The sequence below is a fragment of the Cryptomeria japonica genome, unplaced genomic scaffold, assembly GCF_030272615.1.
Source record: "Cryptomeria japonica unplaced genomic scaffold, Sugi_1.0 HiC_scaffold_199, whole genome shotgun sequence".
NCBI lineage: Eukaryota > Viridiplantae > Streptophyta > Pinopsida > Cupressales > Cupressaceae > Cryptomeria > Cryptomeria japonica.
The window spans coordinates 224,661-237,500 of NW_026729021.1; the positions used below are offsets into that span (position 1 = coordinate 224,661).

Genomic DNA, 12,840 nt, shown 5'->3' on the forward strand with positions numbered 1-12,840 from the left:
AGGGTCAGGGTGAGTGCCAATGTGGGTTCAAAGGTGCTAAGTTGGGTGCGAGGTTGGGTGCGAGGGTGGGTGGGTGCCAAGGTGTGCTAGGTGGAAGCCCGGGTGGGTCGGCATCCCATGGGTGTCGAGTTGGGTGCCTGATGGGTGCTTCTTGTCAAGTTTTAGTCGTCGGGACTCATTTCGAGCCTTAGAGGTCGTTTCTTGTCCGGTTGCCCTGTCTTCGACCTGGGAACCCAATTTTGGTCCTCGGGTCCCATTTTTTTTTGTCTCGCATCCCACTTTTGGCCTGTGGCCTTTTCGGGGTCGATTCTCGTTTTGGGCATCAGAGCATGTTTCTTCTCCTAAAACCCAATATTTGTTTATTAAGTCTCGGAACACATTTTTGTTCTCGTGGACCCATCATGGGTCTTGGAACGCATTTGTGGTCCTTGGGTCCCATTTTGCATCCCGAAACTTGTGTTTTGGTGCTTGATCCCTATTTTGGGTGCCCACCTTGCACCAAGTGCGCACCCGGGGCAAACCGAGCGCCTTGGTGCACCGGGGCAAGATCGAGCGTGCACCCGAGGCGCCCCGAACATGCACCAAGGTGCACTCGGCCCACATGTGAGCGCAGGTCGTTGCGCCCGAGGTGGTGTGTGGGCACCGCGTTGCAGACGGGACACTGCACGCACACGACGCCCCCTCCAGGTGCACGCACGTAGGCCGGGCCGGGTGCACACCCGACGCCCTAGCAAGGTGCGCGCACCCGGGCAGGGCTCACACTTGGCGAACGGGGCGCACTTCGCGAGGGAGGGTGTGCACCTCGACGGGGGTGGGTGGCCGGGGTGGATTCGCACGTGGGTCGCGGTTTGCTAAGTACACACTGCGACAAGCTCATAACGGGTGCGATCATACCAGCATTAGTGCACCGGATCCCATCAGAACTCCGCAGTTAAGCGCGCTTGGGCCGGAGTAGTACTGGGATGGGTGACCTCCCGGGAAGTCCCGGTGTTGCACCCTTTTTTAGTTTTTCGCCGGGCGTCGCAATGCTATTTGAATAAACCTTTTGCCCGTTTGCGTTCTCGTCGGGGCCGGGCCGGGCCGGGGTGCGCTGCCCGCACTACCGCGCGCGCGGGGGCGACACCGAGCGCGCACCCGAGGCACCCCGAGCACACAGGCCACGGTGCAACCCGGGCGTTGTGCGCGCACCCCGGTGCGCCCGAGGTGCTGCGCGCGCACCCAGGTGAAATCGGTGTGCACCTCGGCCAGTGCGCGCTCGGTCGAGTCGCGCACGTTGGCCAAGGTGCACGGTGATGTTTCTTACTCTAAGGTTCCGCACCAGACGCCCGGGACAGGTGAGCGAAGCTGGGCGGGGCCGGGTGCGCGGCCGGGGCAGGTGCACGCAGCTGGAGAGAGCTTTGGAGCACACTTCGGAGCGCACCAATGATGCGCTCCATTCAAAAGTTTCCTGAAAAGGCAAAAAAAGTTGAGATTATAGAATTTCCCACTTGAGAGATTGTAAAAAAAAAAAATTTAAAATGAAGGAAACGCGGGTGCCAAGGTGTGCGCAGCCCAGCCAAGGTGTGCGCACCAAGGCGCCCACCCTGGCGAAGGTGCACGCAAGGTGCGCACCCGAGGCAAACCGGACAATTAACCCAACTTTCGACTTCGCGCGCACCTTGGAGCGCACTTCGGAGCGCTCCTTGGTGCGCACCAATCTTGGGCACCTCGGAGTGCACCATGGCGCCCACCAAGGTGCGCACCCGGGGCAAACCGAGCTCCGACTTCGTGCGCACCTTGGAGCGCACGAAAGGTGCGCACCATGGCGCCCACCAAGGTGCGCAGCCCAGCCAAGGCGTGCGCATCAAGGTGCGCACCCTGGCGAAGGTGCGCACCCGGGGCAAACCGAGCTCCGACTTCGTGCGCACCTTGGAGCGCACAAAAGGTGCGCAACCCAGCCAAGGTGTGCGCACCCCGGTCAAACCGAGCTCCGAATCGTGCGCACCAGAGGTGCACGCCATCGTGCGCACCTTGGAGCACACTTCGGAGCCCTCCTTGGTGCGCGCCGATGTTGCGCACCTCGGAGCGCACCCGGGGAAAACAATGCAATTAACCCGACTTTCGACTTCGTGGGCACCTCGGAGCGCTCTCGGGTTCGCACCTCGGAGCACACCGAGGTGCGCACCTTTGATGCGCTGCCTTCACCAATTTCCAGAAAAGGCAAGAAAACATTGAGAAGGTGTGCGCACCGAGGTGCCCACCCTGGCGAAGGTGCACGCGAGGTGCGCACCCGGGGCAAACCGGGCTCCGACTTCGTGCACGCCGCACCTTGGAGCACACTTCGGAGCGCTCCTTGGTGCGCACCAGGGCGCGCAACCCAGCCGAGGTGCCCACCCCGGCGAAGGTGCACGCGAGGTGCGCACCCGGGGCAAACCGGGCTCCGACTTCGTGCACGCCATGGTGCCCACCGCGGCGAAGGTGCACGCGAGGTGCGCACCCGGGGCAAACCGGGCTCCGACTTCGTGCACGCCGCACCTTGGAGCACACTTCGGAGCGCTCCTTGGTGCGCACCATGGTGCCCACCAGGGCGCGCAACCCCGTCGAAGGTGCACGCGAGGTGCGCACCCGGGGCAAACCGGGCTCCGACTTCGTGCACGCCGCACCTTGGAGCACACTTCGGAGCGCTCCTTGGTGCGCACCATGGTGCCCACCAGGGCGCGCAACCCCGCCGAAGGTGCACGCGAGGTGCGCACCCGGGGCAAACCGGGCTCCGACTTCGTGCACGCCATGGTGCGCACCGCGGCGAAGGTGCGCACCCGGGGCAAACCGGGCTCCGACTTCGTGCACGCCGCACCTTGGAGCACACTTCGGAGCGCTCCTTGGTGCGCACCAGGGCGCGCAACCCAGCCGAGGTGCCCACCCCGGCGAAGGTGCACGCGAGGTGCGTACCCGGGGCAAACCGGGCTCCGACTTCGTGCACGCCGCACCTTGGAGCACACTTCGGAGCGCTCCTTGGTGCGCACCATGGTGCCCACCAGGCCGCGCAACCCAGCCAAGGTGTGCGCACCAAGGTGCACGCGAGGTGCGCACCCGGGGCAAACCGGGGTCCGACTTCGTGCACGCCGCACCTTGGAGCACACATCGGGGCGCTCCCGGGTTCGCACCGGCGTTGCGCACCGTGGTGGGCACCTCGGAGCACACCAAGGTGGGCAGCGAGGTGCGCACCTTTGATGCGATGCCTTCACTAATTTCCATAAAAGGCAAAAAAAAAATGAGATTTTAAAATTTCCGTTTTGAAAGATAGTGAGAAAAAGGGAATGCTGGTGCCATCTTGAGCCCGCCCTGGTGCGCAGCCCAGCCAAGGTGTGCGCACCAAGGTGCCCACCCTGGCGAAGGTGCGCGCCCGGGCAATTAACCCAACTTCCAACTTCGCGCGCGCCAGGGTGGGAGCGCACCCAACAACCGGGCCTGGGAAGAGCCAATGCGAGAAACCCCACCAAACGCTCTGACAAAAAAAGAGGGGGCGCTCCAGTAACCCCGCTTCGGAGCGCACCCTGGGCAAACCCAGCCAAGGTGCCCACCCCGGCCAAGGTGCAGGCGAGGTGCGCACCCGGGGCAAACCGGGCTCCGACAACGTGCACGCCGCACCTTGGAGCACACTTCGTAGCGCTCCCGGGTGCGCACCTCAGAGCACACCAAGGTGGGCAGCGAGGTGCGCACCTTTGATGCGCTGCCTTCACTAATTTCCAGAAAAGGCAAAAAAAAAAGGAGATTTTAAAATTTCCGTTTTGAAAGATAGTGAAAAAAACGGAACGCGCGTGCCATCTTGAGCCCGCCCTGGTGCGCAGCCCAGGTAAGGTGCCCACCCTGGCAAAGGTGCGCACCCGGGCAATTAACCCTACTTCCGACTTCGTGCGCGCCAGGGTGGCAACCGGGCCTCGGAAGAGCCAATGCGAGAAACCCCACCAAACGCTCCGACAAAAAAAGAGGCGGCGCTCCAATAACCCCGCTTCGGAGCGCAGCCGGGGCAAACCCAGCCAAGGTGCCCACCTCGACGAAGGTGCACGCGAGGTGCGCACCCGGGGCAAACCGGGCTCCGACAACGTGCACGCAGCACCTTGGAGCACACTTCGAAGCACTCCCGGGTGCCCACCGGCGTTGCGCACCGTGGTGGGCAGCGAGGTGCGCACCTTTGATGCGCTGCCTTCACTAATTTCCAGAAAAAGGCAAAAAAAAATGAGATTTTAAAATTTCCATTTTGAAAGATAGTGAAAAAAAAGGAACGCGGGTGCCATCTTGAGCCCGCCCTGGTGCGCAGCCCAGGCAAGGCATGCGCACCAAGGTGCCCACCCGAGGTGCACACCCGGGGCAAACCGGGCTCCGACTTCGTGCAGGCCGCACCTTGGAGCACACTTCGGAGCGCTCCTTGGTGCGCACCATGGTGCCCACCAGGGCGCGCAACCCAGCCAAGGTCTCCAAGGTGCCCACCCCGGCGAAGGTGCACGCGAGGTGCGCACCCGGGGCAAACCGGGCTCCGACTTCGTGCACGCCATGGTGCCCACCGCGGCGAAGGTGCACGCGAGGTGCGCACCCGGGGCAAACCGGGCTCCGACTTCGTGCACGCCGCACCTTGGAGCACACTTCGGAGCGCTCCTTGGTGCGCACCATGGTGCCCACCAGGGCGCGCAACCCAGCCAAGGTGTGCGCACCAAGGTGCACGCGAGGTGCGCACCCGGGGCAAACCGGGGTCCGACTTCGTGCACGCCGCACCTTGGAGCACACATCGGAGCGCTCCCAGGTTCGCACCAGCGTTGCGCACCTTTGATGCGCTGCCTTCACTAATTTCCAGAAAAGGCAAAAAAAAACGAGATTTTAAAATTTCCGTTCTGAAAGATAGTGAAAAAAACGGAACGCGGGTGCCATCTTGAGCCCTTCCTGGTGCGCACCCCAGGCAAGTTGTGCGCACCAAGGTGCCCACCCTGGCGGAGGTGCGCGCCCGGGGCAATCCGGGCTCCGACTTCGTGCACTGCATGGTGCCCACCAAGGCGCGCAACCCAGCCAAGGTGCCCACCGCAGCGAAGGTGCACGCGAGGTGCACAGGTGCACCGGGGCAAACCGGGCTCCGACTTCGTGCACGCCGCACCTTGGAGCACACTTCAGAGCGCTCCTTGGTGCGCACCAGGGCGCGCAACCCAGCCGAGGTGCCCACCCCGGCAAAGGTGCACGCGAGGTGCGCACCCGGGGCAAACCGGGCTCCGACTTCGTGCACGCCATGGTGCCCACCGCGGCGAAGGTGCGCACCCGGGGCAAACCGGGCTCCGACTTCGTGCACGCCGCACCTTGGAGCACACTTCGGAGCGCTCCTTGGTGCGCACCATGGTGCCCACCAGGCCGCGCAACCCAGCCAAGGTGTGCGCACCAAGGTGCACGCGAGGTGCGCACCCGGGGCAAACCGGGGTCCGACTTCGTGCACGCCGCACCTTGGAGCACACATCGGGGCGCTCCCGGGTTCGCACCGGCGTTGCGCACCGTGGTGGGCACCTCGGAGCACACCAAGGTGGGCAGCGAGGTGCGCACCTTTGATGCGATGCCTTCACTAATTTCCATAAAAGGCAAAAAAAAAACGAGATTTTAAAATTTCCGTTTTGAAAGATAGTGAGAAAAAGGGAATGCTGGTGCCATCTTGAGCCCGCCCTGGTGCGCAGCCCAGCCAAGGTTTGCGCACCAAGGTGCCCACCCTGGCGAAGGTGCGCGCCCGGGCAATTAACCCAACTTCCAACTTCGCGCGCGCCAGGGTGGGAGCGCACCCAACAACCGGGCCTGGGAAGAGCCAATGCGAGAAACCCCACCAAACTCTCTGACAAAAAAAGAGGGGTCGCTCCAGTAACCCCGCTTCGGAGCGCACCCTGGGCAAACCCAGCCAAGGTGCCCACCCCGGCCAAGGTGCAGGCGAGGTGCGCACCCGGGGCAAACCGGGCTCCGACAACGTGCACGCCGCACCTTGGAGCACACTTCGTAGCGCTCCCGGGTGCGCACCTCAGAGCACACCAAGGTGGGCAGCGAGGTGCGCACCTTTGATGCGCTGCCTTCACTAATTTCCAGAAAAGGCAAAAAAAAAAGGAGATTTTAAAATTTCCGTTTTGAAAGATAGTGAAAAAAACGGAACGCGCGTGCCATCTTGAGCCCGCCCTGGTGCGCAGCCCAGGTAAGGTGCCACCCTGGCAAAGGTGCGCACCCGGGCAATTAACCCTACTTCCGACTTCGTGCGCGCCAGGGTGGCAACCGGGCCTCGGAAGAGCCAATGCGAGAAACCCCACCAAACGCTCCGACAAAAAAAGAGGCGGCGCTCCAATAACCCCGCTTCGGAGCGCAGCCGGGGCAAACCAAGCCAAGGTGCCCACCCCGACGAAGGTGCACGCGAGGTGCGCACCCGGGGCAAACCGGGCTCCGACAACGTGCACGCAGCACCTTGGAGCACACTTCGAAGCACTCCCGGGTGCCCACCGGCGTTGCGCACCGTGGTGGGCAGCGAGGTGCGCACCTTTGATGCGCTGCCTTCACTAATTTCCAGAAAAAGGCAAAAAAAAATGAGATTTTAAAATTTCCGTTTTGAAAGATAGTGAAAAAAAAGGAACGCGGGTGCCATCTTGAGCCCGCCCTGGTGCGCAGCCCAGGCAAGGCATGCGCACCAAGGTGCCCACCCGAGGTGCACACCCGGGGCAAACCGGGCTCCGACTTCGTGCAGGCCGCACCTTGGAGCACACTTCGGAGCGCTCCTTGGTGCGCACCATGGTGCCCACCAGGGCGCACCCGAGGCAAACCGGGCTCCGACTTCGTGCACGCCGCACCTTGGAGCACACATCGGAGCGCTCCCAGGTTCGCACCAGCGTTGCGCACCTTTGATGCGCTGCCTTCACTAATTTCCAGAAAAGGCAAAAAAAAACGATATTTTAAAATTTCCGTTCTGAAAGATAGTGAAAAAAACGGAACGCGGGTGCCATCTTGAGCCCTTCCTGATGCGCAGCCCAGGCAAGTTGTGCGCACCAAGGTGCCCACCCTGGCGGAGGTGCGCGCCCGGGGCAAACCGGGCTCCGACTTCGTGCACTGCATGGTGCCCACCAAGGCGCGCAACCCAGCCAAGGTGCCCACCGCAGCGAAGGTGCACGCGAGGTGCGCACCCGAGGTGCACACCCGGGGCAAACCGGGCTCCGACTTCGTGCACGCCGCACCTTGGAGCACACTTCAGAGCGCTCCTTGGTACGCACCAGGGCGCGCAACCCAGCCAAGGTGCTCACCCCGGCGAAGGTGCACGCGAGGTGCGCACCCGGGGCAAACCGGGCTCGGACTTCGTGCACGCCGCACCTTGGAGCACACATCGGAGCGCTCCCGGGTTCGCACCAGCATTGCGCACCTTTGATGCGCTGCCTTCACTAATTTCCAGAAAAGGCAAAAAAAAGAAAAAAATGAGATTTTAAAATTTCCGTTTTGAAAGATAGTAAAAAAAACGGAACGCGGGTGCCATCTTGAGCCCGCCCTGGTGTGCAGCCCAGGCAAGTTGTGCGCACCAAGGCACCCACCCTGGCCAAGGTGGGTCACGGGGTGGGTCCTAGGGTGGGTAACGGGGTGGGTACTAAGGTGCGTGCCAAGGTGGGTCATAGGGTGGGTGCCAAGGTGGGCACCAGGGTGGGTGTGCACCAACCCTAGCCAGGGTAGGTCACGGGGTGGTTGTCGGGGTGGGCGTCAAGGAGCCAAGGTGGGTGGCAAGTAGCCAAGTTGCGTGCCAAGGTGGGTGTCGGGGTGGGTGCCAAGGATCCAAGGTGGGTGCCAAGGAACCAAGGTGGGTGTCTGGGTGGGTGCCGAGGTGGGAGCCAGGGTGGGTCCCAAGGTGAGTGCAAAGGTGGGTGCCAGGGTCAAGGTGAGTGCCAATGTGGGTTCCAAGGTGCCAGGGTCAGGGTGAGTGCCAATGTGGGTTCAAAGGTGCTAAGTTGGGTGCGAGGTTGGGTGCGAGGGTGGGTGGGTGCCAAGGTGTGCTAGGTGGAAGCCCGGGTGGGTCGGCATCCCATGGGTGTCGAGTTGGGTGCCTGATGGGTGCTTCTTGTCAAGTTTTAGTCGTCGGGACTCATTTCGAGCCTTAGAGGTCGTTTCTTGTCCGGTTGCCCTGTCTTCGACCTGGGAACCCAATTTTGGTCCTCGGGTCCCATTTTTTTTTGTCTCGCATCCCACTTTTGGCCTGTGGCCTTTTCGGGGTCGATTCTCGTTTTGGGCATCAGAGCATGTTTCTTCTCCTAAAACCCAATATTTGTTTATTAAGTCTCGGAACACATTTTTGTTCTCGTGGACCCATCATGGGTCTTGGAACGCATTTGTGGTCCTTGGGTCCCATTTTGCATCCCGAAACTTGTGTTTTGGTGCTTGATCCCTATTTTGGGTGCCCACCTTGCACCAAGTGCGCACCCGGGGCAAACCGAGCGCCTTGGTGCACCGGGGCAAGATCGAGCGTGCACCCGAGGCGCCCCGAACATGCACCAAGGTGCACTCGGCCCACATGTGAGCGCAGGTCGTTGCGCCCGAGGTGGTGTGTGGGCACCGCGTTGCAGACGGGACACTGCACGCACACGACGCCCCCTCCAGGTGCACGCACGTAGGCCGGGCCGGGTGCACACCCGACGCCCTAGCAAGGTGCGCGCACCCGGGCAGGGCTCACACTTGGCGAACGGGGCGCACTTCGCGAGGGAGGGTGTGCACCTCGACGGGGGTGGGTGGCCGGGGTGGATTCGCACGTGGGTCGCGGTTTGCTAAGTACACACTGCGACAAGCTCATAACGGGTGCGATCATACCAGCGTTAGTGCACCGGATCCCATCAGAACTCCGCAGTTAAGCGCGCTTGGGCCGGAGTAGTACTGGGATGGGTGACCTCCCGGGAAGTCCCGGTGTTGCACCCTTTTTTAGTTTTTCGCCGGGCGTCGCAATGCTATTTGAATAAACCTTTTGCCCGTTTGCGTTCTCGTCGGGGCCGGGCCGGGCCGGGGTGCGCTGCCCGCACTACCGCGCGCGCGGGGGCGACACCGAGCGCGCACCCGAGGCGCCCCGAGCACACAGGCCACGGTGCAACCCGGGCGTTGTGCGCGCACCCCGGTGCGCCCGAGGTGCTGCGCGCGCACCCAGGTGAAATCGGTGTGCACCTCGGCCAGTGCGCGCTCGGTCGAGTCGCGCACGTTGGCCAAGGTGCACGGTGATGTTTCTTACTCTAAGGTTCCGCACCAGACGCCCGGGACAGGTGAGCGAAGCTGGGCGGGGCCGGGTGCGCGGCCGGGGCAGGTGCACGCAGCTGGAGAGAGCTTTGGAGCACACTTCGGAGCGCACCAATGATGCGCTCCATTCAAAAGTTTCCTGAAAAGGCAAAAAAAGTTGAGATTATAGAATTTCCCACTTGAGAGATTGTAAAAAAAAAAAATTTAAAATGAAGGAAACGCGGGTGCCAAGGTGTGCGCAGCCCAGCCAAGGTGTGCGCACCAAGGCGCCCACCCTGGCGAAGGTGCACGCAAGGTGCGCACCCGAGGCAAACCGGACAATTAACCCAACTTTCGACTTCGCGCGCACCTTGGAGCGCACTTCGGAGCGCTCCTTGGTGCGCACCAATCTTGGGCACCTCGGAGTGCACCATGGCGCCCACCAAGGTGCGCACCCGGGGCAAACCGAGCTCCGACTTCGTGCGCACCTTGGAGCGCACGAAAGGTGCGCACCATGGCGCCCACCAAGGTGCGCAGCCCAGCCAAGGCGTGCGCATCAAGGTGCGCACCCTGGCGAAGGTGCGCACCCGGGGCAAACCGAGCTCCGACTTCGTGCGCACCTTGGAGCGCACAAAAGGTGCGCAACCCAGCCAAGGTGTGCGCACCCCGGTCAAACCGAGCTCCGAATCGTGCGCACCAGAGGTGCACGCCATCGTGCGCACCTTGGAGCACACTTCGGAGCCCTCCTTGGTGCGCGCCGATGTTGCGCACCTCGGAGCGCACCCGGGGAAAACAATGCAATTAACCCGACTTTCGACTTCGTGGGCACCTCGGAGCGCTCTCGGGTTCGCACCTCGGAGCACACCGAGGTGCGCACCTTTGATGCGCTGCCTTCACCAATTTCCAGAAAAGGCAAGAAAACATTGAGAAGGTGTGCGCACCGAGGTGCCCACCCTGGCGAAGGTGCACGCGAGGTGCGCACCCGGGGCAAACCGGGCTCCGACTTCGTGCACGCCGCACCTTGGAGCACACTTCGGAGCGCTCCTTGGTGCGCACCAGGGCGCGCAACCCAGCCGAGGTGCCCACCCCGGCGAAGGTGCACGCGAGGTGCGCACCCGGGGCAAACCGGGCTCCGACTTCGTGCACGCCATGGTGCCCACCGCGGCGAAGGTGCACGCGAGGTGCGCACCCGGGGCAAACCGGGCTCCGACTTCGTGCACGCCGCACCTTGGAGCACACTTCGGAGCGCTCCTTGGTGCGCACCATGGTGCCCACCAGGGCGCGCAACCCCGCCGAAGGTGCACGCGAGGTGCGCACCCGGGGCAAACCGGGCTCCGACTTCGTGCACGCCGCACCTTGGAGCACACTTCGGAGCGCTCCTTGGTGCGCACCATGGTGCCCACCAGGGCGCGCAACCCCGCCGAAGGTGCACGCGAGGTGCGCACCCGGGGCAAACCGGGCTCCGACTTCGTGCACGCCATGGTGCGCACCGCGGCGAAGGTGCGCACCCGGGGCAAACCGGGCTCCGACTTCGTGCACGCCGCACCTTGGAGCACACTTCGGAGCGCTCCTTGGTGCGCACCAGGGCGCGCAACCCAGCCGAGGTGCCCACCCCGGCGAAGGTGCACGCGAGGTGCGTACCCGGGGCAAACCGGGCTCCGACTTCGTGCACGCCGCACCTTGGAGCACACTTCGGAGCGCTCCTTGGTGCGCACCATGGTGCCCACCAGGCCGCGCAACCCAGCCAAGGTGTGCGCACCAAGGTGCACGCGAGGTGCGCACCCGGGGCAAACCGGGGTCCGACTTCGTGCACGCCGCACCTTGGAGCACACATCGGGGCGCTCCCGGGTTCGCACCGGCGTTGCGCACCGTGGTGGGCACCTCGGAGCACACCAAGGTGGGCAGCGAGGTGCGCACCTTTGATGCGATGCCTTCACTAATTTCCATAAAAGGCAAAAAAAAAACGAGATTTTAAAATTTCCGTTTTGAAAGATAGTGAGAAAAAGGGAATGCTGGTGCCATCTTGAGCCCGCCCTGGTGCGCAGCCCAGCCAAGGTGTGCGCACCAAGGTGCCCACCCTGGCGAAGGTGCGCGCCCGGGCAATTAACCCAACTTCCAACTTCGCGCGCGCCAGGGTGGGAGCGCACCCAACAACCGGGCCTGGGAAGAGCCAATGCGAGAAACCCCACCAAACGCTCTGACAAAAAAAGAGGGGGCGCTCCAGTAACCCCGCTTCGGAGCGCACCCTGGGCAAACCCAGCCAAGGTGCCCACCCCGGCCAAGGTGCAGGCGAGGTGCGCACCCGGGGCAAACCGGGCTCCGACAACGTGCACGCCGCACCTTGGAGCACACTTCGTAGCGCTCCCGGGTGCGCACCTCAGAGCACACCAAGGTGGGCAGCGAGGTGCGCACCTTTGATGCGCTGCCTTCACTAATTTCCAGAAAAGGCAAAAAAAAAAGGAGATTTTAAAATTTCCGTTTTGAAAGATAGTGAAAAAAACGGAACGCGCGTGCCATCTTGAGCCCGCCCTGGTGCGCAGCCCAGGTAAGGTGCCCACCCTGGCAAAGGTGCGCACCCGGGCAATTAACCCTACTTCCGACTTCGTGCGCGCCAGGGTGGCAACCGGGCCTCGGAAGAGCCAATGCGAGAAACCCCACCAAACGCTCCGACAAAAAAAGAGGCGGCGCTCCAATAACCCCGCTTCGGAGCGCAGCCGGGGCAAACCCAGCCAAGGTGCCCACCCCGACGAAGGTGCACGCGAGGTGCGCACCCGGGGCAAACCGGGCTCCGACAACGTGCACGCAGCACCTTGGAGCACACTTCGAAGCACTCCCGGGTGCCCACCGGCGTTGCGCACCGTGGTGGGCAGCGAGGTGCGCACCTTTGATGCGCTGCCTTCACTAATTTCCAGAAAAAGGCAAAAAAAAATGAGATTTTAAAATTTCCGTTTTGAAAGATAGTGAAAAAAAAGGAACGCGGGTGCCATCTTGAGCCCGCCCTGGTGCGCAGCCCAGGCAAGGCATGCGCACCAAGGTGCCCACCCGAGGTGCACACCCGGGGCAAACCGGGCTCCGACTTCGTGCAGGCCGCACCTTGGAGCACACTTCGGAGCGCTCCTTGGTGCGCACCATGGTGCCCACCAGGGCGCGCAACCCAGCCAAGGTCTGCACACCAAGGTGCCCACCCCGGCGAAGGTGCACGCGAGGTGCGCACCCGGGGCAAACCGGGCTCCGACTTCGTGCACGCCATGGTGCCCACCGCGGCGAAGGTGCACGCGAGGTGCGCACCCGGGGCAAACCGGGCTCCGACTTCGTGCACGCCGCGCACGCCGCACCTTGGAGCACACTTCGGAGCGCTCCTTGGTGCGCACCATGGTGCCCACCAGGGCGCGCAACCCAGCCAAGGTGTGCGCACCAAGGTGCACGCGAGGTGCGCACCCGGGGCAAACCGGGGTCCGACTTCGTGCACGCCGCACCTTGGAGCACACATCGGAGCGCTCCCAGGTTCGCACCAGCGTTGCGCACCTTTGATGCGCTGCCTTCACTAATTTCCAGAAAAGGCAAAAAAAAACGAGATTTTAAAATTTCCGTTCTGAAAGATAGTGAAAAAAACGGAACGCGGGTGCCATC

The 12,840-nt window shown here is 62.9% G+C and overlaps 2 non-coding genes across 2 annotated transcripts; both read left to right on the top strand.

Moving 5' to 3' along the window:
- The first annotated feature begins 880 nt into the window (after positions 1–880).
- Positions 881–999, top strand: LOC131868221 (5S ribosomal RNA). The gene has a single exon (XR_009366712.1). It is a non-coding gene; the product is annotated as a 5S ribosomal RNA (ribosomal RNA).
- Positions 1,000–8,803: 7,804 nt separating this feature from the next.
- LOC131868214 (5S ribosomal RNA) lies at positions 8,804–8,922 on the top strand. Its single transcript, XR_009366705.1, has one exon. It is a non-coding gene; the product is annotated as a 5S ribosomal RNA (ribosomal RNA).
- Positions 8,923–12,840: the final 3,918 nt, after the last annotated feature.